Here is a 26971-nt window from a genome sequence, read left to right as displayed (position 1 = left end):
GATCCGAAAATTGAACTAAGACCACAAGCATGACATCAAAAGAGTAGACACATCCAGATTATGACCATGCTCTAAGGCTATGCAACTGATCCTCCAGATAATTTAGAAGCTTGGTTGTAAGATGCACACCTCCAAAACAAACGTAAAATTATAGAATGACTAAATTTCAAGATGAGCAGTTTGTATTCAAACTTTGAAGTTTTTCACTGGCTTTTTACCTGAGATCCTAGACCGATGGATGGGTCATTGCCCCTTAAACCTTCAGCCAGCTCTGTGTATACCTCTTGCTTAGGGGTTGCGGCTAGAATACCAAAATAAGAGAACTCTACCACATCAACATCACACCATATGCCTCCAGCTGGTCCCTGAAATCATCCAAATGGGTATAACTATAATATTTCTGTGTCAGCTTGCCAACTTAGATAATGATTCGGCACTTTTACAAAACTGGACTTTTCTCCTACACATTACTCATGGAAAACCAGGCAAGGAAACTTCTCTGAAAAAGGGACCATGAAGTTAAACAAGAAGTCCACTACATTGAAACTAGTATTACATGTGGATCTTTAGTTGACATCATAATGCTTCTCATGTACAGGCAATCACCATCCATGAACAACAAATAGAACTGTATTGCATCATTAATATAAGACTCCACAAATTGAATATGTAATATCCACTTTTCCGAAAAACAGATTTGACTGTTCATTTGAAGGCCAGGTATTTGATGCTGATTGTGGACGACTTTAGTCATTATGTGTGGCCTTATTGGCTCTGGTGTTGTCTCTTGGAGCAGCAAGAAGCAGCCTACTGTGGCACTTTCTTCTACAGAGGCTGAGTATCGGGCCCTATGTTCAACCGCTATGGAGGCAGTTTGGCTCCGTCGCTTACTCACGGAGATTGGCTTTTCCCAGACTGGACCTACGGAGCTGCGCGTGGATAACCAGAGTGCTCTTGCTCTAGCCAAGAACCCGGTGTTTCATGCTCGCACGAAGCACATTGAGGTTTAGTATCACTATGTTCGAGAGCGGATTGTGGATTCGGAGCTGGTGGTGGTCTATTGTCCTACGACGGCCAATGCAGCTGATCTCTTTACAAAGACTTTGCCTCAAGCTTCTTTGCTTCATCACATGCGGTTCTTGGGTCTTCAGACTCTCCCAGGATCTAAGAGGGGGTGTTAGCCTGCTCTTTTATCATTCTTAGTTTGTCATCTCCTGGTTGTGAGCTCCTGTCAGAGTCTGACAGGAGACAGAGGAGCTCTGTCAGTCCTTTAGTGGCTGTTTTTATCAGTCTTCAGCCTTCGGGAGACACACAGCCCATACTGGGCTGTTTTTGTGCAGTCGGGCTAGTTTTCTGGGCAGGTCGGCCAGATCTGGCCAAAGTCGGCCAAATCTGGCTGGTCGGCCAAATCTGGCCAGGTCGGCCAGATTTGGCAGGTCGGCCAGTTTACTGGCCTGGGGCTATATATACCAGCCCCCATGTCATTCCCAACATTGTATTCTGCAGGTTCAGCACTATCTCCGTCGTCTCCCGCTCCGGCATTGGTGCTGCCATTGCTTTCAGTCTGTTCTGGTGCCCTCACTAACGCTCTAGGCTGCGTGCAGGGACTGCTCTATCCATTTCAGTGTATTCAGCATTCATTTCAGTCAGTGCAAACTTTCTTCCTTCATTCCCTGCTTCCTCTCTCCTCTCCTCTGTGTTCGTGTTCTTCTTCCATTACGCACTCTCACAGGTTCTCGCCCACAATGCCTGCATGTCAAATCCCTATTGGTTCTTGCCCACAATCAGGAAATCAGTGAAAAAGTAAACATACATCATGATCAACAGAGATGAACATGGTTGCACAATGATCTACACGACAGTAATTATATGGGACAGACTAGATACTGATTCCCAGGAAACTGCATTAGCATTTGATTAACTAAAGACAGTAACTAAAGACAGTAAGTATATGGGACAGACTAGATACTGATTCCCAGGAAACTGCATTAGCATTTGAATCTTTGTCCTTTAACTAAATTGAGGAGACCATACAATGATAGAAGACACAAACCTCTTTCTGTAGAGAAGCTCTACAACACCGTCCTGCAAAGGCTCAGCAGAAAGAAGCCAGGACCTGGTTGCCTTGTAAGCTTCTTTATAAAAATTCTCCCACTTAGACTCTTCATGTGTGCGTGTTCTTCTCTCTTTCTGACATTTTCTGAACCATATTTGAAGGACCTTGGCTGTTGTTCTTCTCTCTTTCTGACATTTTCTGAACCAGATTTGAAGGACCTTGGCTGCCTTTTCCTGCTCAAACAAGATATTCTCCAAATCCCTATGGATCCCCACATCTTCCACTTTCACTTCTGAGTTCACACTATTCAAATGGGCATCCTCCCAAGCTTCAAAATCAGCTACATTCTCCAGCTGAATCTGATCATCTACTGGGGACTCATTGATTTTGATTAGAGCACCATTTCTATCAACTTCAAACTTGGATTTCACAGGATCAGAAAACCAAGATGGGGATTGCTTTCCAGCTAATTTTACTGCAACAATAGGATCTAAAGTCTGCTGCAGCACCTCTAGAAAAGGTCCATAGAACTATGTAAAACTGGATATCTGAAGTAAATTTGAGAAGTTCGGAACTTGCAGTCTCTAGCTTAGCCACAATAGTTGTGGAAACATTCTCTGATACATCATATTTTGTTCCTTTCTGGGAAGATGAGAGCAAGATAAAACAATGACAGTTTGAATTCGCAATACTGCTGCTATTTTCTGGTCAATGTAATACCAAAATGACGATCTGTTTTCCCAAAAATAAAATGCCAATTCGCATATCGGTGGGGACGCGCAAAAAGTGGAAGTCATGTGCCCTGATCTTGGAGTCGAAATAGGAGCCCGGGATGTTCGAAGTGGAGAGGCTGAGGGTGCCGTTGACATGGACCCAAGTTGGAGGATTTAGACAACACATACAGTGCCTCTTTGAGCAGAAAAACCGAGTAGAAAAAAAAAACATCTCCTGATTCTTACCAGCCCCTTTTCTTCTGGCTCTACATTTCTTAGTACTGTGAACTGAAGAGCCTAGGGAACGTGGTGTAGATGCATTTGCATCCTTGTCTAACAATCCACTGCTAGCTGAAGAGGCCTGAGATTGAAGGCATGCACTCACATCTCTTTCAAGGACAGTGGAAGGGGAACTGCTCTGTTCAGGATTGGGAATGATCTCCTACGCGCAGGGAAGTATCCTTCTCTACCGTTAGGCAGTGTCACAAAGTACCCCACGGGGATGACATCCTTGATGGGAAACTGCTCTGTTCAGGATTGGGAATGATCTCCTACGCAGGGAAGTATCCTTCTCTTCTCCCTGCAGTAGAATCTCATCGGGGAAGTTCATCTACAAATTTGATGTCAATTGACCCTGGCCCTGCGCCATGGCAACTTCCACCACAGCCTGGCGAGACTCCGAAACTTGGTTATAAGATGAACACCTCCAAAACAAACGTAAAATTATAGAATGACTAAATTTCAAGACGAGCAGTTTGTATTCAAACTTTGAAGTTATTCACTGGCTTTTTACCTGAGATCCTAGACCGATGGATGGGTCATTGCCCCTTAAACCTTCAGCCAGCTCTGTGTATACCTCTTGCTTAGGGGTTGTGGCTAGGATACCAAAATAAGAGAACTCTACCACATCAACATCACACCATATGCCTCCAGCTGGTCCCTGAAATCATCCAAATGGGTATAACTATAATATTTATGTGTCAGCTTGCCAACTTAGATAATGATTCAGCACTTTTACAGAACTGGACTTTTCTCCTGCACATTACTCATGGAAAACCAGGCAAGGAAACTTCTCTCAAAAAGGGACCATGAAGTTAAGCAAGGAGTCCACTACATTGATTTTACCTGTGGATCTTTAGTTGACATCATAACGCTTCTCATGTACAGGCAATCTAGGCAGTTATTGCTTAAACTTGATCACAAAATTAGAGGCCATAAAACCACATGCCATGGGTTTTAGAGACAACTTCCTTCACCTCAAGATAAGTTGAAAGCTACAAACACAATGATTGCAGGAGTACTTGTTAAATGCCCCTGCCTTCTGCGGAATCCCACTACTGTTCCAAGGCTGACTCTCTGGAGCATCATGCTTCTACCCTGGTAAACTATACACCTTTCTCTCTCTTTTTTTTTTAGTTCCTCCATGGAGCCTTTATTATTCTTTGAAACATCCTTTGATGATGATGCTTTGCTTATTGAAACAGAAACCTGCATATACAGCAAATATCAGTACACATAGTGAACGTTAGATGGGAAAACCTCACACCATATTAGTCCTTGAAATATTAGCACACATTTTGAACTGAGGTATCACTAGGCCAAGATGTGGCTAGCATATAGTGCCACAAAGACTCTAGCAATGCACTAACCCTCCGTTAATGAATTGAGTTGGCCAAATTTGAGCTGGCTCTAATTGAGGTGCATCATAGGTACCTGTGGACTACTTGTTGGTGCATCTATAATTAGACTACCATTGTCCAATTTATGGAGGAAGTATACATGCTGTAGGGGCTTCTAGGCAATAGAAGCACAACACCCCAGACGTTCATTAAATTTCTCTCTCTCTCTCTCTCTCTCTCTCTCTCTCTCTCTCTCTCTCTCTCTCTCTCTCTCTCTCTCTCTCTCTCTCTCTTCCATTGGCTTGACCACCACAGTGGACCTCACCGCAATACTAAGACTCAACTGCCCTCCTCCAACAGACCTCAGGTCCACTTTATCTATGTCAGGTGGAGGCAGAAGCTCAAAGGCATGCACCATCTTGCCCAACACTAGTGCTAGTATTGGCAAAGCTATAATACTCCTTAGACAGCTCCTCCTGCTTGAGCCAAATGGGATTAACCTGAAGTCAGTCCCATTGAGCTCTATCTTCCACTCCAAAAACCACTCCAGCATGAACTTCTCTAGCTTGTCCCAATACCTGAGATCAATTGCTTTGCCCCATGCATTTACTAAAACTATGGTGTTTGCTGGAATGTCATAGCCTCATAGCTTGGCTGCTTGGAGGTTCATATGGGGTACCAACAAGGGAATGAGCATGTGTGTTTGGAGGATTTCCTTCACTGTGGCCTGATACAAACAACACCAATGCTGGGTACCGATTTTTCTTCATCTTCATTGACTTGAAGAGAATTTTGCACACATGAAGTGCTACAGTTCCAAATAATCTTTTGCACACATCTTGCATTTCATCCACATATACATGCAGAATATTTTCAAGGGTCCAAAAATTATGCACAAATCTGGGAAGCCTGCCTTCAAGTAGGGTAGATTTGGGACATCAGGCTCAGTTATTGGTACACCTTTTCCTAACATTGTATTCAATTCATCCATTATCTTCTTTTGGATGTATGGATTATTCACTAGCTCTGCACCGCCCCATTTTGATGATCACAATGTGGTATCAATTGTTGCACATGAAAATAAGTCCAAACAATCATATAAGAACAGAATTTATGAATGTTTGACAAGGTGAAGAATCTAAGCACTTTATAGAATCAATTTTCCCTAAAGTGATTCCTTGTAGCACCTGCAAGTGTATAATACTAAGTAGAGTGTCATCCATTATTAGATATTTTTCTTCCACCATGAGTGAGGAGAACTCCCTATCTATATACAGATCAGGTTTGTAAAGGCCCCCAGAAGTAGTGAAGATTATTCAATGCTCCAAGTGAAAAGACTAAATTTGCTACAGCAAGATACATACGAATAGCCTACCTGCAACATTCATGTTTTGATGAATAAGATACAGCACACTGTTTTCACTGATCTCTCCTTTGAGGAAGGCATCCAGAAAGAAGTCCACTCCAATCTTCTCCCCCTTCTACTTGCAAAGCCAATTAAAAGAATACATAAGAAATTACAGGTCTTGCAGAATGGTAGGAATTGCACCCATACAACATTGGAACCTGTTTGTAGATTAAAGCATTGCACTGTGGGTCTCAAAATCCTTCGGCATAGTGCAATAGATGGTCGGAATAGTGCAATAGATGGTCGGAATCTACAGACAAAGCAGGAAATGACGAGTAAGTCTTACTTCTTGCGCTTGTTAAGAAACGTGTACTGGAGGAATGCGAGCCTGCGCTGGTTGGCGTCCGAGACCTGCTTGAGGTACCCGCAGATGAGGGGCTTGAAGGAAGGCACAGAGTCACCATCGTTAATACTTGAAGCTCTGCACGAGAAGGCCAATATTGTCTCTATTAAGGGTCATGAGCTGCACATAGAGGAGGTCATCAAACCCTTTGAACCTTGTGTTGAACATCATCCTGTAGACAATGTTGTACATCATGAGCTGCAGACGGTCGCGGATGACAATACCTGTGGCGAGCACATGCCCATGAGCTGCAGACGGTCGCGGATGACAATACCTGTGGCGAGCACATTGGGTATGTCCCTGATGTCTTTGACAGCAAGGTCTATCTCTTGGACTACTTGTTGGGCTACTTGTTGGTGGCATCTAATTTTGACAATGGTGTTTTCTATCTTTCACATTGACATAGTTCAACATTATACCTCACAATGTTGCTAACCAATCTACATGGTCTGGCTTGGCATTGTTTCCTATAAGGATTAACACAAAATGCACCCCCAAAAGCATTAACACAACACTTATCTTTTTGCTCACGTAGGACCTTTAAATGAGCAACAAACTCCCAAGTATATGGATTTATCTTGTTCTCTCTCCACCTTGGTAATGCTTGTCCTGTAAACCACCTTTTATTAGAATCACTTTAGGTCCCCTTCTTATGATCATGCATTTTTTTGTGGGTAATCTTTTGGGACACCTACATATTACAATGATGGGATTATGTCCAATAAACCATGATGTTATTTATTTGGACAATGTAGTTCCTCTCATCTTCCAAAAGAGACACTTTAGGCACCCTTCTTATCATCATGCATTGTTTTTTTTGGGTGACATCTTTTGGGACACCTACACATTTTAATTATGGCATGATGTAAAATAAGCTATGATATTACTTATTTGGGCAATGGAGTGAAAGCTATCTAAGAAATCTCACCAAAATATTTCCCTTAGAACAAGCATTACCTATATTAGTTCCATTTTCCTTCCACACTATCTAATAGAATGAGTTCTAACTTGCTTAAATCCACTTTTTTTGCACTAACAGGTTCAAACTTTGACCTTTTAGGATCATGATGGATTCTATCCTTGAAACATATAGCTATTGTCACATGATTGGTTGCTACTTGCAAAATCTTGCAAGTAAATTGCGTGTGTTATAGAATATGAAGGACAACTAGATAGGCTATGGATATAGGCACCAATGTATTTTCTGTAACCATTTTTCAATCTATTTTCCATTTTTTTTTCTTTATAAGACAAACTTCCATGTGCACTCTTACCATGTCATTGGCACTCTATGTTTGTTCTAAACTACTTGGGACTAGGGGAAAACCCTAGAACAGGTGCTTGGTACATTCCTTGTTATTCCTACACGATACACACCACGAAGGTACCTTAACTATCTTGGAGATCCTAGCTCTAATAAGTAGCCTATTGATTGTCATGTGTCACTACGGGTCTTTAATATCCCTTTCTTTCTTGCACACCTAAAGTGGGTTGCCTATGGGGGATGTTATAAGCTTAGTTAGCTGCACCAGTTTGGGGGTTGGTCAAGTTGACCATTGGGTTTTGTGTCCGGATGTGACCTTACAAAGCCAATGACTCTCTCTCTGTAAGGCCAATTGATGAGCAATTGATCACATGTAGTTCTTTCTAGGTTCCTCCATCCCTAAGATCCATCTAAGTCTTCAAGCCCTTGATATGGATTGCCTTGGATAGCCTCAGGTTTTTTGTGATTGGGGGGAAGCTCCCCTCTTGCAGGATCACATTCTTGGGTTGTGGTAAATTGTGTGATTTTAATTGGCAGTCTATTGCCAAGAATATCAAACGATTTGGATTGTGGCCAATGGCGCCTCGTAGTAGTCTGAGAGGAATCAATCCAATCCCTTAAAAGGTGTACCGATAGTTGATCAGAAAGAACCTTCTTAAGTAGACCAAAGAGCAATCTATTGGCCTTGTTTGGGAGGGACTCTAATCCAAGGCCCCCATCCTCCTTATCAATTTTCAGGGTATCCTAAGAGATTTGGGCCACCATTTCCATCATGTCTCTTCCATATAAACTATTTGAACATTGTTTCTACTTGCTCCACAATGTTGTGCTGATTGGAAGGAGAGCCCATATATATGCAATAGTAGTGCTGATCATAAAATGCAACAGTAGTGCATCGAAGAAGCTTACAAGTATTTCAGGATATCCCCAAATGTGAGTTGACCAAGGGCTTGCCAGACATCAAAGTGTCCTGGCCTCTTTTGCACATGGGGATGTTCTTTTAGATGGCCCTTGTGCTTGGGCGCTCAACTATTGTCCTTGCACTTCCAGACTATGCTGTGCCAACCCACCAACTCAGCACCCATACAAACTATAGCAATCCAACAATCCTGAACAATCAACCCATCTAGGTACTCCATTATGCCAAACAAGAGTACACCCAAGTCCATAGTATGCAAATTCTCCTATGACCAAAGGAGATTAAAAATGGAAGTAAAATGTATCCCATGTCATGATATGATGCTACCCCCTAGATGCCTACCTTCTCCATCGAGTTCACACTAAAAGCACACTTATATTAACATAGCTCAATAAGCAGAACTTTTTTTGCAAGAACATAGGTCCAATATGAGTCCAGAGTGAAAAATACAAAACAAACTGTGTGCAAAAAAACCATCATTTCAGCTACCTTACTGAATAATCTACAAGAATCATTAAAGAATGATATACAGTACCAATGCCCAACCAACTTAAACCTACAACAATCTAACTGCATCTAACTGAATCCTCTCAATCATGTAGCTTACTAAAATCTGCTGTTGTGGCTCCTGCCTCTACTCGGAGTGGCCCTGTTGCAGCCCAAAACGCCTAAATTGACTTAAAAACTGAAGTGTCCAATGTGACTACCATTTCAGGTTCCAGACTAAATAATCTAAGAGATTTAATAACAGGATGGAACTCATGGCATCTCCCATCATGGCAGGTTCACCTTATACCCTGGATTGAATACAAATGACTTTTTTTTATTAAAAATGCTCAATTATTTGTTCATTCAAAGAAAATTTCTCATGCTTTGGGAGGATTCCTTGCTAACCATGCCTAGTACTAGAACAATGTTGATAATAAGTCTTCCTTTTTTGGGACTTCATGCCACATTTACAATAAAATAGGGTGTAGTCTAGCAATATAATTTAGTCCTTTGGATCCTTTTAAAGAAAATGATGTAGCAATATAATTAGCCATTTGGATCCTTTTAAAGGAAATGATGTGCTATTTATTACAATGACATAAAGATAACTTGAATTTCAAATATAGAAATAGCATGTACTTGGTATCTCAACTTGTTGTCTTCTTGCAAAGAGCTAACATCTCATCTAATAAATACTTCATCTAGTAGGGTTACAAGTTTAAAATTCAAAGGAATTGAGAAGAGGGATTGTAGAAGCAAGTTTTGTCAATATATGACATTTTGTATATGTTTGAGGACCTCATTATTAGTGTCATCTACTAAAATCTCCACCAATTGCAATGCTAGATCATCTACAATATAACTAATTGATTTATTTTGAACAAGTAAAGGAAGTCCTTTAAATCAATGTGATCAATAAAAAAATCAACATAACAATAAATAAATTTAGAAGAAACTAAATAGAAATAGAGAAACATACATATTTTTAAGAGAGAATACAAAAGAGACAAGTGTGTGCCATGCTTTCTAGCTAGACCATTGTCATTTTGTTATGGGAAAAGGGGGAGAAATCATAGCCATGCATTCTTGATTACTGATTAGTAAAGATAAAGCAAAATGTAGAATATTAATTATGATGCCAACTAACTTGGGTTAAAATTTTAAAGCTTGAACAAGTAAGGCAAATCATTACCTAAGCATGCTAGTTTTGTATAGTAGCAATATAAGGCTCCTCCATTTATGAGTCCCCATTTGTAGCTGATATCCCATAGAGTTTTAGAGCCTTTCAAAACAATAGATCAAAATGCTTGGGGGGGGGGGGGAAATGATAATCCTTTGAGGTGATGCCTGCTTCTTGCACCAAATGATTAGTTCAAGGCTAAGCCACGTTTTTATTAAGGTTAGCCACTTGATCTTGAGACTCACATATTCAACTAATTGCCACTAGAGCATGTTTAACTCTTCCTCAACAATCACATCTATCTCTACATTAGCATTTTTGCATGCTAGTCTTATTAATTCCATGATAGCATAAACACCTTGATGTACCAAGTCACCAATTAATGATGCTTTATATTATAGATTACTCAACTTGACACAAAATGCATTACGTAGGGTAATCTAATCTATGTCACAATTATTACTTAGACACTTATCCAATTATCACCAAGCTATCTGAGGGTTCATGTTATTATCTTTAGTAGAGGAATTGGATGACAACATTAATTACTGTAACCCACTCATGACAACAAATAAGAGTTCGGATCTAAGGCTACCTAGCATATGATGTTGTAAATCTCAATTTATGTAATTGACTAGAGTTTGTTGCATTTTTCCTAGTTTGGTTGCTATTCTTCCTAGTTATAGTGTGAACTTTCTATATAGTAAGTGGTCTAGAGTTTATTGTGCCTTGGATTATGTAGGGCATGATATGGACTACAATATGATGCTTATGCATTATACTTGAACCATGTTGGTCATTATTAAGAAACCACGTATCATTCACACGCCACCTCCTCAATAGGATGTCGATGCCCTCTAGGAAATACATGCACAAATTTTAGGTAGCTAACACTCATATTTTATTTCAGTGCATTATTGCATTTGGGAGCCATTGGTAGATTGGCTAGTACTTCGATGCTCTTAGGAATTGTATTCTTCAATGAATGATAATAGAGCCTCATGGCAATCCTAGCATAACTAAATACAACAAAAACATTAATACTCTTTAAGGATGAAATTCAATGTTTCCTTTGGTTCTAATCCACAACATCCAACCCATTTTACTAACCTAAATGCTAATTCATGTAGTTTCATTTGAGAATAAAACCCCCAATGCATGTAGTGTGATAATGTGGTTGGATGCATCTACATCATCAATACTTTCTCATTTCTCATCCTCTTGCTTGATGATTTGCTTCCATTGTTTGTTCTTGTTCTCTCCTGCTTGATTGTCTTTCTTCAACATCAGAATCTCTATAGACTTACATGTCCTCAATGTGCAAGTGTGTCTGACACTAGCATGTGCCATCACTTTCCATTACACACATTGCAGTCTTTTCACTCTCACATGGTATACACCTTTCAAGCACGTCACATGATATTGGAAGATACTTTCAAAAACACATCACAAAAGGTTGTTATACATTACAAGATTGGTATGCATACACACACACACACACAAGGCATTTCATTGCAATACTGTAAAAAACAATCTAACTAAAAAGGTTGCATTTTTTGGTATTTTGCCACTTTGACTTCATTTTTCCTAGGTTTATTTGGGAATATGTGTTGTACAGATATATAATACAACAAAATCTTTGTTTGTGTATGTTAAGTCAAACCACCTAGGACATTATTCCATTATAACCCCATATATATATATACATAGAGAGAGAGAGAGAGAGCGTGCACAAAGTTGTTACCCTTAGAAGTTAATTTTAATGTTATAAATACAACTATAATATATTTAAATTCTCATGATTAATTTTAGTTTACCAAGCCTTTCTTGTATACCCATCATAGCTACCCATGTGGTCTAGAAATGGGGCCTGTATAAAATTTAAACATATAAATAAAATAAATAAAATACTAAATATTAGTAAAGTAAAAATAAGATTGATCTAGTCACCTTAGTCGAGTATGTGGGCTAGGTGTGGGGCCAGCAAGTTTGGCTAGGTGTTGTATACCCAAAGCTAGAAATTTTAGTGTTGTATAAGCTGTAGCAAAGGCACATTCACTTTCTACAAGCTCGAGTACTAGCACAAGAGACACATGCTATGGTTGCACAATAATCTCTTAATCACTTGGCATTTCTAGAAATGACATATGTTGTAAATGTGATTATAAGAAAATAAGCTTGAATGCTTGCATGGGAATGGAGGGGATAATGGTTGGCATGGAGCATTGTGGAATTGTAATATCTTGTGTTTTGTCCACGCATGTGTCTCTTTGGGTGTGAAGGGGGGGACTTGTGGATGAAATTAAAACAAAGGTTGAATAATCTTTACAAAAGCCTTTCCTTTCTCTCGTCAACTAGAGCCGCCTCAAATTGCAATTGAAATATATATTCCTCGTGGTTTTCATTTTTCTTATCCTCATCACCACCGTGATAGTCATCATCACCTTTGTCCTTACCTTCTCGAAACCATCAGTATCAACTTGAATTGAGAAATAGAGAATTGTGATAAACATCATATTTATCTTATCCTCATTGTACCTTTAATTCACTATTACATAAAAGTAGGGAATCACATCCTTATAATTCCTTATGTAGGGATTTTCAAAGGAATGTGGGTAATGCTCTATATTCCCTATTATAAGATGTAGGGAATGTAGGGACTTTCAAAAGAATGTAGGGAATGCTCTATATTCCCTATTATAAGATGTAGGGAATGCAATTTCCTAGTTATAGATGGGGAATACGGACTTGTCTACATAGGAAATATTGGAGAATTTCCTATATTTCACCAAATTGCCTATGTGGGGAACGATTGAAAGTTCCTTGTGTAAGTAAAGCCTAGCTTTTTTCCTCCTCCCACCTATACATGCTAAGATATGCATAATTTGAAAGATACATGTTTACACATGTTGAATTTTTTAGTTGAGAGGTCATATTAGAACTTCAATTTCATTGTGAGAAAGAGATAGTAAGGTTACAATAATCAAAAGACTCCCCCCCCCCCTTTCTCCTTCCTTTTGAAGGATATTACTAATCATGAGATGCGTACAATTTGAAGGATACTTAGGATAGGCCAAATTTTTTGGTTGATGGGATATATTAGAACTTGAACTTAATCGTAAGAAAAGTGATTGGAAGATTACAATATTTGTAAGGACAATTTTATTTGTACCATTCTTGTGAAGTCAATGACAATATTGGTATAAGTCTCATGCCTCCAATATAATAAATGGGTGCATACTAGCAATGAGACAAAGAGTTTTGGAGTCTTTACATTTGAGGGAACAATAATTAGACAACCATTCTTTACACAAAAATATAAGCTAGTTACCTCAATTTAAGACAACTATGATGCCTCGAATTTGACCTTTGAAAATTATCCATTTAGAGATGGTTGGGTTGAGGAAGGAGAAACATATATTTAGTCCAAATGCTAGATTTAATCCTACCTCCAAGTATTAATTGATTCATTGGTGAAATGGTGATTGTTTCTTTTTAATAAAATGCACAAATGCTTTAAATTATATCATGTGGAGAAGGTAAATGTTACAGCTCTAAGAGGGTTAACTTCTTGAAAAACAAGAAAGATTCCCTAGAAGGAAAACAACTGGGCCTAAAGATGGTGATTGTTGTAGTACTAAGTCCTTCATATACTCGACTAAAAGTAGGGACCTATTCTTATAGGGGTTTCTGGAAGGGGTTTTTCCCAAGGTTTTTTTGAGAAAATTGGAAACTATTTGAGGACACATGAATGGTTTTTTACTTTTTGGTTTCTCAAATATTTTTTGAAAGGTTTTCAATTGGAAAACACTCTATTCGATGCTCTCAAGTGGAAACCATCACATCACCTTTCACTTTCTATTTCTCTCTCTTTCATTAATAGAGGATCAAATTTAGTACATTAAAAGTATTTTTAATAAATTTAGAATGTGAAACCTTTCAATGTGACCTCTTTCCAAAAATAAAAATCCCCTACTTATGTGAAAACCATTTTAGGTAGGAAACCCTTGTGCGAAAGCTCCTAGAATTACCCTTGGTAATCTAGGAGGTCCATGGGGACTAAATGGAGCTAGAGATAGTGATTTTCAATTGAAAACTTGTAGCTTAAAATTGAAAATAGTATGTTGATACCACTTGGGGTTGCTCATCATTAGTTTGTTGGTAAGTGGTACAACCCATGGATGGCCGCACAATACGATGAAGGATAATCATTTGCCCTCCCCCCCAAAAAAAGCCCTATTTGAAGGATTATACTAACCCTCATATGCATGCAATCTAGAAGGACACTTAGGGTAGGCCAAATTTTTAGGTTGAAGGGCCATATTAGAACTTGAACTTCATCATAAGAAAAGTGATTGGAATGCTACAATATTGTGAAGGACAAATTTATTTCTACCATCCATGTGAAGGCTTTAAACCCCCACCCCCCTTTCAACAATGCTCCAACCTCCAAAATGAATAGTTAGTTAGCAATGATAATATTGGTATAAGTCTTGTGTCTCCAATCTAATAAATCAATGCATAAAAGCAATGAGAGAGAGAGAGAGTTTTGAAATCTTTACGTTAGAGGGAACAATAATTAGACAACCAATGTTTACACAGAAATGTAAGTTAATTAACTCGATTTAAAACAATTATTGGGCCCCAAATTTGACCTTTACAAAATTTAAGGTTTAATATAATATATACAAGCATTCTCGTTTTCCAATCCCAAATCTTACACTAGAAACTCGCATACTCTCTCTTTCAATACATATTTCATGCTTCCTCAAAAAAGAAGAAGAGGAAGAAGAAGAAGAAGAAGAGAAACGAGTGGGCTACAAATGGTGATGATTGTTGGAGTAATGAGTCCTTCTATACTTGATAGAATGTTGCAGTAATATAGGCCATGGCTCATGGCGCCTCTGGATGGGGCCAGAGATAATTTACTTTCAATGGAAATTTGCTTTTAAAATTAAAAACAGCTTGCAACTTAAAATGAAAGATATTAGGTTGAGGATGGCACCATCGGTCTCACTGGTGGCTGCTCATCATTAGTTTGGTAAGTGCTACGCCGGTACGGCCCAAGGGATGCCATCGTCGAATGCTTCTTTCTCTCTCTCTCTCTCTCTCTCTCTCTCTCTCTCTCTCTCTCTCTCTCTCTCTCTCTCTCTCTCTCTCTCTCTCTCTCTCTCTCTCTCTCTCTCTCTCTCTCTCTCTCTCTCTCTCTCTCTCTCTCTCTCTCGTTGACGCACACTGTGAAAATATCACCCTTGAAATGAAAAAACCCCTCTTTATTTCGTGTATACCTAACCTTTCTCTAACTTACTCTCAAGAGAGAGAGAGAGAGAGAGAGAGAGAGAGAGAGTCGGATAAGTCCGAGGCTCACATTTCCTCTTTTCATCATCATATCACCCTTCTAATGAAAACTTATTTTTATTTTTTGTTTACCCAACTATTTTCTCTATCTTGAGAAAGAGAGAGATATATAGAGACGAATAACTTTTCAAATCTCATGTTTCCTCTTTTCATCATCATATCACATTTCATTAAAAATAATATAAAAACAATATAAAAATAAAAAATCCACTTAAAAGCTAAACATTCCATTAAAAATCTTTAAAAGTTACAAAAATAATAAAAAAATATGAAAAAATATAAAAACATTTCTAAAAATTTGTTCAAATTTCCACACCTTTTATTGTTATTTTCCTTTATAATTCGCTCATTTTAATCCTAAAAATAAAAATACATAAATTTCCAAAAAAACCAAAAAAATACAAAAATAATTTACCAAAAAAATATACACACTGTATTTTTATCTTTTTTCTTATGCTATCAATGGACTGCGAAAGATGGAAATGGCGAAAAGGCTAGCCCAACTACCAGTAGGTGCACAAAGAGAGAGAGAGAGAGAGAGAGAGAGAGAGAGAGAGAGAGAGAGAGATGGAATGATGCAGGTTTAGATTGGCTGGATTGCATTTTGATTTTCTTTATGGATATGGCCATTCCTTTTTAGTGTGCGCATTCAAATTAGGGTGCATACACATATCCTAGACTTTTTTTTTGTATTAAAAACCACTTTTAATTTCTTAAATGAACCCAGTTGATCATATTTTCCATGCACATTTGTTCTCACCATACTATCAAAATAAAATAAGATAAACATATCATTCACATGACACCACTTCATGTGTCAAACACACACATCATAATTTATAATAAAAGAAACTAGCTGTCACTCATGCACTACATACACAATAATTTGCACGTGTTACTTAGCTTCATTGGGTACCTTGTATGCCCCCATTTTCCCCTTATATCCTCAGGATAACTAGCAGGCCGTCCCATTGTAGCAGCTCACGTTTTTTTGCTACTCATGGATGCTTAACTCTTCTTCCATAGAGGTTCCCGCTTATTGCACAGCTCGCTTTGCGATTGGGCATTGGGTGAGATGTCATGATTTCTCACCTTGTCTCTTTTTTTTCTTTTTTTTTTCACTCTCTGGCCCATTGGCCTTTTAGCGGGAGATTGTTGGGGTAAAAGGCCCTTGGGCTTGCTCGTGTATAGTGACTACCCATATTCTTTATTCATATATATGAGATAAGGAAATAAGGTTGTCATATCATTCTTGACATCACCTACATTGTATGTGCTCTTCTCTCCCGCATCTTCATCTTCTCTTTCTCCACTGCCATTGCATCCCCTTCACATCATTGCATGTCTTTTTGTTCCCTATCAAAGAAGGGAAGTATCCGTTTCTTTTCACCGTAGTAACTAGTCATTTTCATCCTCTAAGGTGGAACCACGACTCTTCCAAAAGTGCCATATCAATAGCTCAATTTCTTAAATCTCAAAAATAACTTTTTAATAATTTTTAATAAAAATGTTTTTTCTTAAAAGATATCCAATCATATTGCAAGTTGAAATACTGATTTTGGATATACTTTTTGGCATTAAAGACCTTCCAAATCAGTTTATATTTGTTTGTATCCACACATGTGATACTTGGGACCTTGTAGAGGTACTAACATATCTACTTTATACTACACTATTCCTTCTAAATGCCACATCAACAAAGTGGATTAATTTTGATCCCAATAAATGGATTTTTCTCTCTCCTCTCAAAATGTCACCTTTTTCCCTCCCCTCTCAAAACATAGACTTTTTCACCTCAAATAGTGCATGTCCATAGTACATATATATCTAAGTATTTTTTATGCTCTCTTTTGCCCTTTAATCCTTCTAAATCAATATTATATCATGAAAACTTAATCTACTCCATTTCATCTCTTGCCTTTTATTTTCTAATGGAACAAGGACATAAGGAATCATAAAAGATAGGTGGATTTGCATGTTTATGTATATGAAGAGTATGCTATTGCAAAGTCCCATTATAGCAAGTGTGGCCTAGATTTAACAATGTCTCCCTAATATTGTTTAGAGGGAAAGAAAAATATTAATTTTTGGATAGATGGTTCCTTATATCCTAATAATCCTAGCAATAGACTAAATCCACCTTTCAATTTCACTTCTTCATTATTACAAATGCTCAGATGGATATATCCATATACATCAATACTATCAATCAATATTATATAGCACTCATCAATCATTGTTACAATCATAGGGTTCGTTAAATATGTTACAAAAATCCCTACAAGATCAACAGATCAAAGTGAAGAAACTTGAAGACAATTTGAAGCAATATAAAGACAAGCAACAAGAGATAGCAAAGGACACACAAAGAAATTCAACCTTGGATGAGGAGAATGTTTCATTAAAATCACTTTTGGAGTAAATGGAGAAAGATAAGAATATTGTAGAAGCAAAGTTGCAAAGGTGTAAGAAAACTCCCATGTTTATATAAGGAAAGAAAACGTCGATTACTACCAATACTATCATTATTCTTGAATGGTGGATCATGAAAAAGATGTATAAGCATTAAGGTTTGTTGTTTTCTATTAAAAAACTTCAAATTTAACTATATTCTCTAAAAATATCTCTTTTTCTTGAAAACGTTTTTAAAGATGCTAGAGACCAAGGTGAGGGTCAACAAATGGAGCCTCTAAAGAAATTCTTAAAACATACGCATTTTATTGGAATTTTGAGAGAACCTTGATATCAAGCCCTCTAGCTTACTACTTTGAATGAGGTTCTTACATGTGTTCTTAATAGTTTATCCATGGAATAATTTCAAATAGCATGTGATACAGGTAGGAGTAGTCAACAAGGCTATGAAGCCTTATACAAGATGATAGCAAATGCATTGGCGTGCAGTAAAATAAAGCACATGATTTTACCTCATCCTTTTTGGTTGAGAGCTACAAGACAATCATAAAATATATCCATTACTAATTAAATAGGAAAATATTTTTTAATCACTGACACAAATGGAATTAGATGGAACTAAAGTTGAAATGATTTCTTATAACTATAATAATTTCAATAATATTTTTGTTAAGTTACAATGTACTATGGCTCATTTCCATAAGGTGAAATGCTCAGAAGGTAATGACTTGCCCTAATAATAACATTACGAATTCAATATAGTACACTTATTTATACAAATTTTGTAGCAACTATAATTGCTAGGTTTTATTTTGACCTTAGAGTTTGTTATCAAGCTTGGAAAATTCCAAATCGTAAAGAGATGTAAGTTGGAGAGAGTGGGTCTTACATTGATGAATTACTCAATGGTTTATGCAGCAAAAGATAGCATGCTTATTCGGCCATTTGGCATGTAGTCACAAAAGAAAATATGGTGGCTAGCAACAACCAAAGCACCAAGGAGGCCAATGATATTCCCGCTTGGATCTTCCAACATACACCATACCACATATAATTTCCAAGTAAACAAGTGGCGAGAAACTCTACCTATAGAAGGAGTGGGAGAATTCAATATTAATTGGCATTTGGATAGTAATCCTAAGACTATAAAGTGTATGTTAATTATGATACTAAGGCATTAGCATCATTACCTTGTCTATTTTGCATAAGAATTAAAAAAAATTCCAACAAAAGATAGCATGCTTATTCGGCCATTTGGCATGTAGTCACAAAAGAAAATATGGTGGCTAGCAACAACCAAAGCACCAAGGAGGCCAATGATATTCCCGCTTGGATCTTCCAACATAGACCATACCACATATAATTTCCAAGTAAACAAGTGGCGAGAAACTCTACCTATAGAAGGAGTGGGAGAATTCAATATTAATTGGCATTTGGATAGTAATCCTAAGACTATAAAGTGTATGTTAATTATGATACTAAGGCATTAGCATCATTACCTTGTCTATTTTGCATAAGAATTAAAAAAAATTCTTAGGCTGCACATAATGTTGTATGGAAGGAAGAAGCACTAACCTACAATAGAAAGGTTTCCACTAAATAGGTCACATCTTGATGAGAATTGGAAAGCCATATTTCCAATTAACATTGAGAATATCCATTTTTGTACTTTGCATTACCTCATGCACATATTTGATAAGTTTTTGACGTTGCATATCAATTATGTATATACAATGAAGTCTCCCTCCAGATGTAAAGTAGCTATTGAGAAAGTCAAGGAGCTATTAAATTCATTAGGTATACATGGAGGCAAGGTTAAGATTAAAAAGAAAGGTCTAACTTATGACATGGCAAGGAAACATTAGGAGAAATATGGACTTTTTTTCCCCCCTTAAGAAGTGAATAAACAAATATAGGCCTAGCCAATGAGAGAGTTGGGATTCCAAATTCATGTAACATGAATCTTCTAGCCATCTCTTGGCCCAAATCTTCCCTCAATAATAAAATAAGGGGAAATGTGGGGAATACAATGCTAAAACTTCTTGGAAGTTTGTGACTTGAATTTTTATTTTCTTATTTTTTATGTTTGACTTTTCATTTCTCCCCTTTTCAATTTCGTCCCCTTTCTTTGTTGAGAGTGGAAAAAGACTAAATTTTTTACTGATTTTTGTTGTTTTTGAGGTCTCAATGATTGATTTTTGATGGATTTAGAGTGATGCATGGTTGTTAATGGAAGTGTTTGAGAGTGTTTTGGATGATATTGATTATGTTTTGGAAGTTCATGATGATTATTAGTAGAAATATGAGGCTCTGTGATATTCTGATAGGTTCTATTAAGGTTCTGATTGGTTCTGATACCTTCTGTATAGCCTCTGTTTTGTTCTGATTTTCTTTTGTATGAAGCATGGATTGATGATTGATGAAGGTTGAAATATTTTGAAAGTTTATTGAATAGTTTTTGATAGTTTGGAATGGTTTTAGTATGAGTTATGAGGATTTGATGTTCTCTGATGACCTTCTGTAACCCTTTGTAAACCTTCTGTAGATCTTCTGTCTCTGCTCACTCTCAGTTCTGTATCTGCTCTGTTCCTATTCTGTAGATCTTCTGTAAGTGTTCTGTAGAATGTATGTGTGACTTTGGAAAAGTTTTCTAACTTTTGGAAAGGATGAATCTAAGTTCAAAAGAGCTAAAACAAATGGAAGAAGCAGCTATTGAAGACTGAAGTGAAGTGACAGTAGTGAGCTATGAAGAGACACTATAGTGGCTCTGGTGCCTCTTCGCATCAGACGTACCTCTTGGGAGGTGCATCCACGACCTAAGAAGGATTATTGAGAGTCATTATTGAGTGTTTTAATGAGGAGATGATGTATTATTGATAGAGAGAGAGAGAGAGAGAGAGAGAGAGAGAGAAAGCCAGAGAGAACCAATTCTATCAAAATAGTGTATCTGTATATGAGAGATTGAGAGAGAAAACTATGAAGATATTGAAGATAAATACTATGTGATTGATTTCCATTCAAAAATGGTGTATTCCTTTATGTTCCTTGTTCTATTGAAGGATTCTATGAATAAGTTGAAGATTATGATTGATTCTATCAAATCCGTGGGAGTTATCTACTATGATGCTGCGTGAAGATTTGTTGTTTTCTTTGTTTTGGTCATCTTTGTTTCTCTTGGGGCTCCATGTTTTTGGTGCGTAACCAGGAAAACTTGTTGAGATATCGAGCTCCACTCGTGATATGCCAGGGTGACCGTTGTGCATTTATGTCACCGACTTGTCAGTTGTAGATGCAGTTGGTACACCGCCCATGAATAATAGCTAGATGACAGCTATCCTTATCTACTCTAGTTCGTGGCTCAGTTAGTATGCCACCTTAGTTATTTGAGTTTGGTTTGAGACCCATATATAGGGTTCTTCTATTTCTTTGTATGTGAGTTCTTTTGGCTTACACAACTAAGAAGAGGAAAACTGTTTTCAGCCTCCATCTTTGTGTGTATTCCCCCATTGTGCAAGCAAGAAAGCTACAAGTGAGACTCCTTCCTTCTCTCCCACAATCTTGACATGGTATCAGAGCCTTGTTCGTGGTAAGGAGCTCAAGAAAGCAAGCCAAGCTCGCGGTGTTCTGGTAAGAAGAGCAGTGTTGCTTTCATTTTCTGTTTTGGGAGCAAGTCTCTGCAGTCAGCACAGCCGAAGAGTGCAGGAGTGCATTGTCTCAGGTTGAGACGCCCTTCGCGGTGAAGCAAGAGGGCAGTATATGCTGCGGGAGCGGGCTTTAGCCCATGGCGACCTTGTTTTTTTTATTTGAGGCCATTTCGGGGCCTGTTTTGGAGGCAGAAGTTTTCTGCACGCACTCAGGAAAAGGCCCTGTTTTATGCTGTGCGACCACTGTTCTACAGGTCGGTGAAAAGTTACCACAAAAATTGCATCGTATGCTTGTGTGCAGAGACATTGGGAGTTACAGAATCATCCTTGGTTCCTGTATATGCAAAATCGTCACTAGAAAGTGACTGTGTGGTCAAATACCACTTTCGCCAGTTTTGCAGATTTGCCCTTGTGAGGGTGAAGTTGTGTTTTTTGCAGTGTTCTGTAATGGCGTCTGATTCTCTTTCACAGATTGTAACTGAAAAGCTTGACAAGAACAACTTCCAAGCATGGAAGTTTAGAATGACGAATTTCCTTATGGGAAAAGGATATTGGGAATTTGTTGCAGGAAATAAAGAAGAACCAGTTCTTCCTGATGTTTCCAATCAACAGCAAATGCAGGCATTTAAAGCATGGCATGAGAGAGCCACGAAAGTTATGTACTGGCTGTCTATCAGCATTTCAGACTCTATGATTGTGCATATTCAGGATGCAAGTACGCCAAAGGAGGCATGGGATACTTTGTCAAAAATGTATAGCACAAATACACAAGCTAGGAAAATGCAGCTCAAGCAAGAGTTGCATAATGTGCAAAGAGAAAATATGAGCATCAATGACTACCACATGAAGGTGAAGAAGATTGCAGATGCACTTGCTTCCATTGGGTCGCCAGTGGAAGATGATGATTTAGTTTCTGTGACCTTGAATGGTCTAGGAAAGGATTATGCACAGTTCCGAACATCCATTTCCGTCCGTGAAAGATTTCCTGATTTTGAGGAGTTGATTGCTCTTCTAATTTCTGAGAAGCAGAGAAATGGTGGTGCATCTTCTTCAGGAGGAACTTCAAAAGAAGCTGTCTTCTACTCAAATGCTGGAAGAGGTAGAGGCAAAGGTAGAGGAGGCCGATTTGGAGGCCGTGGTAGAAATCAGAATATGCAGCAAACTCAAGAAAACCAGTCCTATGGAGGAGGACGTGGTAACTCTAGAGGCAGGGGGAGCCAAAGAGGTCGTGGTGGATGGCAAAGAGACCAAAATGCAAACAGTAATGTTGAATGCTACTACTGTGGTAAAATGGGTCATATGGCTAAAGACTGCTATAAAAAGTAGAATGACATCATGAATGGAAAACTGCAACAAGAAAATTATGCATCTTCTAGTAGACAGGGTGATGACAGAAATGAGCATTTGTTTATGGTGCAGCACATGAACAATTCTGTGACAAGTGCAGTAGAAAGCAACGATGTGTGGTATGTTGACTCGGGTGCATCAAACCACATGACAGGTCATGCAGAATGGATGGAGGATGCAAGGAAAATGGACAAACCAGGATTTGTGGAGACTGGTGATGATATTGTACATCCTATTGTGCAGATTGGAAAAATTCCTTTGTCTATGCAGGATGGGAAAAAAAAATACCTATCCGATGTATTTCATGTCCCGAATATCACCAAGAATCTAGTTTCTGTTGGTCAAATGGTTGAGCAGGGCTTGCAGGTCAGATTTAATCCTCATGGATGCTTTGTTGAGGATATGAAAAATAAAGGTCGCTTGATAGCAAAAGGAAAGAAGAAGGGCAGAATGTTTACGTTGGATGCAGACATGTCTGAATTGAGTGCAGCAATGTTTGCACATGGGACTGGTGTAGTTGTAGATATTGATATCTGGCAAAAACGCATTGGTCATGTTAATGTACAGCGACTTAAATCAATGCAGGCCCAAAATATTGTTGCAGGATTGCCTAAATTCAAGGTTGCAAAAATACATAAGGTATGTGAAGCCTGTGAGTTTGGAAAACAGGCAAGGAAACCATTTCCTAGACATGTTCAAGAGAGTAAGAAGCCATTGGAATTAATCCACTCTGATGTGTGGACTACTAAAGCTGCATCTCTTGGAGGCTGTCATTATTTTGTCACTTTTATTGATGACTATAGCAGAAAAGTTTGGGTGTATTTTATGAAAAAGAAAAGTGAAGTTTTTGGGCATTTCAAAACTCTTAAAGCTATGGTTGAAAAAGAAACAGGCCTGCAAATAAAATGCCTAAGGTCAGATGGAGGGGAAGAGTACCTCTCAAATGAGTTTGCAAGGTTCCTGTAGGAGCATGGCATAAAGCAGCAATATTCATGCAGTCATACCCCACAACAAAATGGAATTGCAGAAAGGAAAAACAGGCATATTGGAGAGGTATCTCGTGCCATGCTCAATGAAAAAGACTTGCCAGATTTTTACTGGGCTGAAGCAGTTGCTACAGCAGTCTATATAATGAACAGGAATCCCACTGCAGCAATACATGGGATGACTCCAGAGGAGAGGTATACTGGTAGGAAACCAAATATTTCTCATTTGAAAATTTTTGGTTGCATTGCCTATGTACATGTGCCAGATGAGTTGAGATCCAAGTTGGATCCAAAAGCTGAGAAGTGCATCTTTATTGGTTACTCTCTACAGCAAAAAGGGTATAGATGCTATAACCCTTCTACTCGTAAGTTTACAGTGAGCAGAGATATTGTTTTTGATGAGATGAGTAGCTGGTATAAACTAGTAAATGTGATTGATGATGTAGATGCACAAAATGGTAATGCTGCACAGAATTCACAGCAGCAATCACAAAATATTAGTGGACATGGAGCGTCCTCTAGCAGTGGTTCACATTCTTCGCCATGGACAGGCAGATTGAGATCAGGAGAATCTTCTCAAAGCAATGCAGATAGTGGTATGCAGGTATCATGAAAAGGAAAAGAGAAGGTTGATCAGCCCATGTTTGATGTGAATGCAGGTCACTCTTATGTGGATGGTGAATCCAGTGGCTCAGAACAGAGCATTGATGATGAGTTGGGTATTCCTTCTATTGTTACACTTGGAGTAAGGAAGACCAGGGATGTTTTGAGAGCACCTAGGAGTGAACCTACTTTGCGCAGGTCTACGAGAGCTAGGTATCCTAAGGATAGGCTGGAATATGATGGATTTACAGCCATTCACTATGCATATATGGTCAAAGTGATACAGGAACCAGAACCCACTTCTTTTGAGCAAGCCATGGAAAAAGAAAAATGGGAGAAAGCCATGGATGAAGAAATGGATGCCTTGGAAGCAAATGCTACATGGGAATTGGTACCTTTGCCTAAAGGTAAGAATGCAATTGGCTGTAAGTGGGTTTATAAGGTGAAGCACAATGCAGATGGTTCTGTGAACAGATACAAGGCAAGATTAGTAGTCAAGGGGTATGCACAAACATATGGCATTGACTATGAAGAAACATTCAGTCCGGTTGCAAGGATGGCAACCGTAAGAGCAGTTATTGCTATGGCTGCATCAAAGGGATGGTCTTTACATCAGATGGATGTAAAGAATGCCTTCTTGCATGGTGATTTGCAAGAAGAGGTCTATATGGAGCAGCCACCAGGTTATGTGCATGCTGTTCATCCTAAGTTTGTTTGTAGGTTGAAGAAAGCCTTGTATGGCTTGAAGCAAGCACCTAGAGCATGGTCTGACAAGATAGGACAGTATCTTGTCACTATTGGCTTTCAGATTTCCAAGGCAGATTTCTCACTTTATGTGAGAAAAACAGAGAAAGGTATTATGCTACTTGTCATTTATGTTGATGATTTGATTATGACAGGTGACAGTGATGAAGATATCCTTCATGTGAAAATGCTATTGAAGCAGAAGTTTGAGATGAAGGATTTGGGAGAGCTGCGTTATTTCTTGGGCATTGAGGTGATTAGATCACCAAGTGGGATACAGCTCTTATAGAGGCAGTATGGATTGGACATGCTGTCCAAATATGGGATGACAGGCTGTAAGCCTATTTCAGTTCCTTTGGAGCAGAATGTGAAGATGAGCACAGATGCAGGTGGGCTTCTAGAAGACCCTACTATGTACAGACGCATAGTAGGAAGTTTGATTTATATGACTATTACTAGGCCAGATTTGAGCTATGATGTTAGATTGGTAAGTCAGTTTATGCAGGCTCCAAGGAAACCCCATTTGGATGCGGCTAGACGCATACTCAGGTATGTGAAGTCCACATTGGAGTATGGACTATTTTATGAGACTGGGGTTCAGATACAGTTGCATGGATACATTGATGCTGATTGGGCTGGTAGTATTTCTGATAGACGATCTACCAGTGGATATGTGTTCTCTTTTGGGAGTGCTGCAGTCACTTGGAGCAGCAAGAAACAGCCTACAGTTGCCTTGTCGAGCACAGAGGCTGAGTACAGGGGCGCAGCAATGGCTGCATGTGAGGTATCTTGGTTGCATAAGCTACTTTATGATATGCATCAGCATACAGATGGACCAGTTGTCATTTATTGTGACAACATGAGTAGTATACACTTGGCAAATAACCCAGTCTATCATGCTAGAACAAAGCACATTGAGGTGCATTATCACTATGTGCGAGAGAGGGTTTTACTAGGTCTTATTGATCTAGTTTATGTCAGCACAGAGGATTAGGTAGCTGACATATTCACGAAGGCATTGGACGCAAAGAAGCTGCACAAGTTCAGAGACCTGCTTGGTGTGCAGGAATTGGGATTGAGCTCAAGGGGGAGTGTTGAGATATCGAGCTCCACTCGTGATATGCCAGGGTGACCGTTGTGCATTTATGTCACCGACTTGTCAGTTGTAGATGCAGTTGGTACACCGCCCATGAATAATAGCTAGATGACAGCTATCCTTATCTACTCTAGTTCGTGGCTCAGTTAGTATGCCACCTTAGTTATTTGAGTTTGGTTTGAGACCCATATATAGGGTTCTTCTATTTCTTTGTATGTGAGTTCTTTTGGCTTACACAACTAAGAAGAGGAAAACTGTTTTCAGCCTCCATCTTTGTGTGTATTCCCCCATTGTGCAAGCAAGAAAGCTACAAGTGAGACTCCTTCCTTCTCTCCCACAATCTTGACAAAACTTGCCATCAACAAGCATCAGAAGAGGCTGAAAATGAAGGAAGTGGCATTGCCAAGAAGAGCAGAATTCAATGGATGTTTGCAAAGTTTCTTCTTCCATTGAAGAGTTGGAGATTCTTATTGCCAAAGCCACTTTCCACAAAAATTTCATCCCACAATGGCGGAAAAATATTACCATCATGATGCAAGCTCTATGTGGTGGACTATTTCCCCTTCCTATTGAAGCAACAAAAACTTGCATCTTGGTGGCAAATTGTTTGGGAACAAACTGAAGAGTAGAAGCAGAGAGAATGACTACCCATAGAAGATTTGGTATTCATAGAGAAGTTTCCAGACACCATCAAGTGGGAGATTGTGAAGAAGCTTCAGGAGTTGTGGTCTGTGGAGGTTCAAGAAAACAAGAAGGAAAAGAGTTGGAATTTGTTCGTGGATGCTCAACA

General features: G+C 38.6%; 1 pseudogene; it reads right to left on the bottom strand.

The window, feature by feature from the left end:
* Positions 1-4241: 4241 nt before the first annotated feature.
* LOC148027180 (trans-cinnamate 4-monooxygenase-like) overlaps positions 4242-26971 on the bottom strand; it is a 33103-nt pseudogene continuing 10373 nt past the window's right edge.

The sequence above is a fragment of the Lygodium microphyllum genome, chromosome 13, assembly GCF_053477565.2.
Source record: "Lygodium microphyllum isolate KBCC chromosome 13, Lygodium_microphyllum_v1.1.10, whole genome shotgun sequence".
Lineage (NCBI taxonomy): Eukaryota > Viridiplantae > Streptophyta > Polypodiopsida > Schizaeales > Lygodiaceae > Lygodium > Lygodium microphyllum.
The sequence above is the reverse complement of the archived record's forward strand: the minus strand, read 5'-3'. Positions and strand labels throughout refer to the sequence as shown.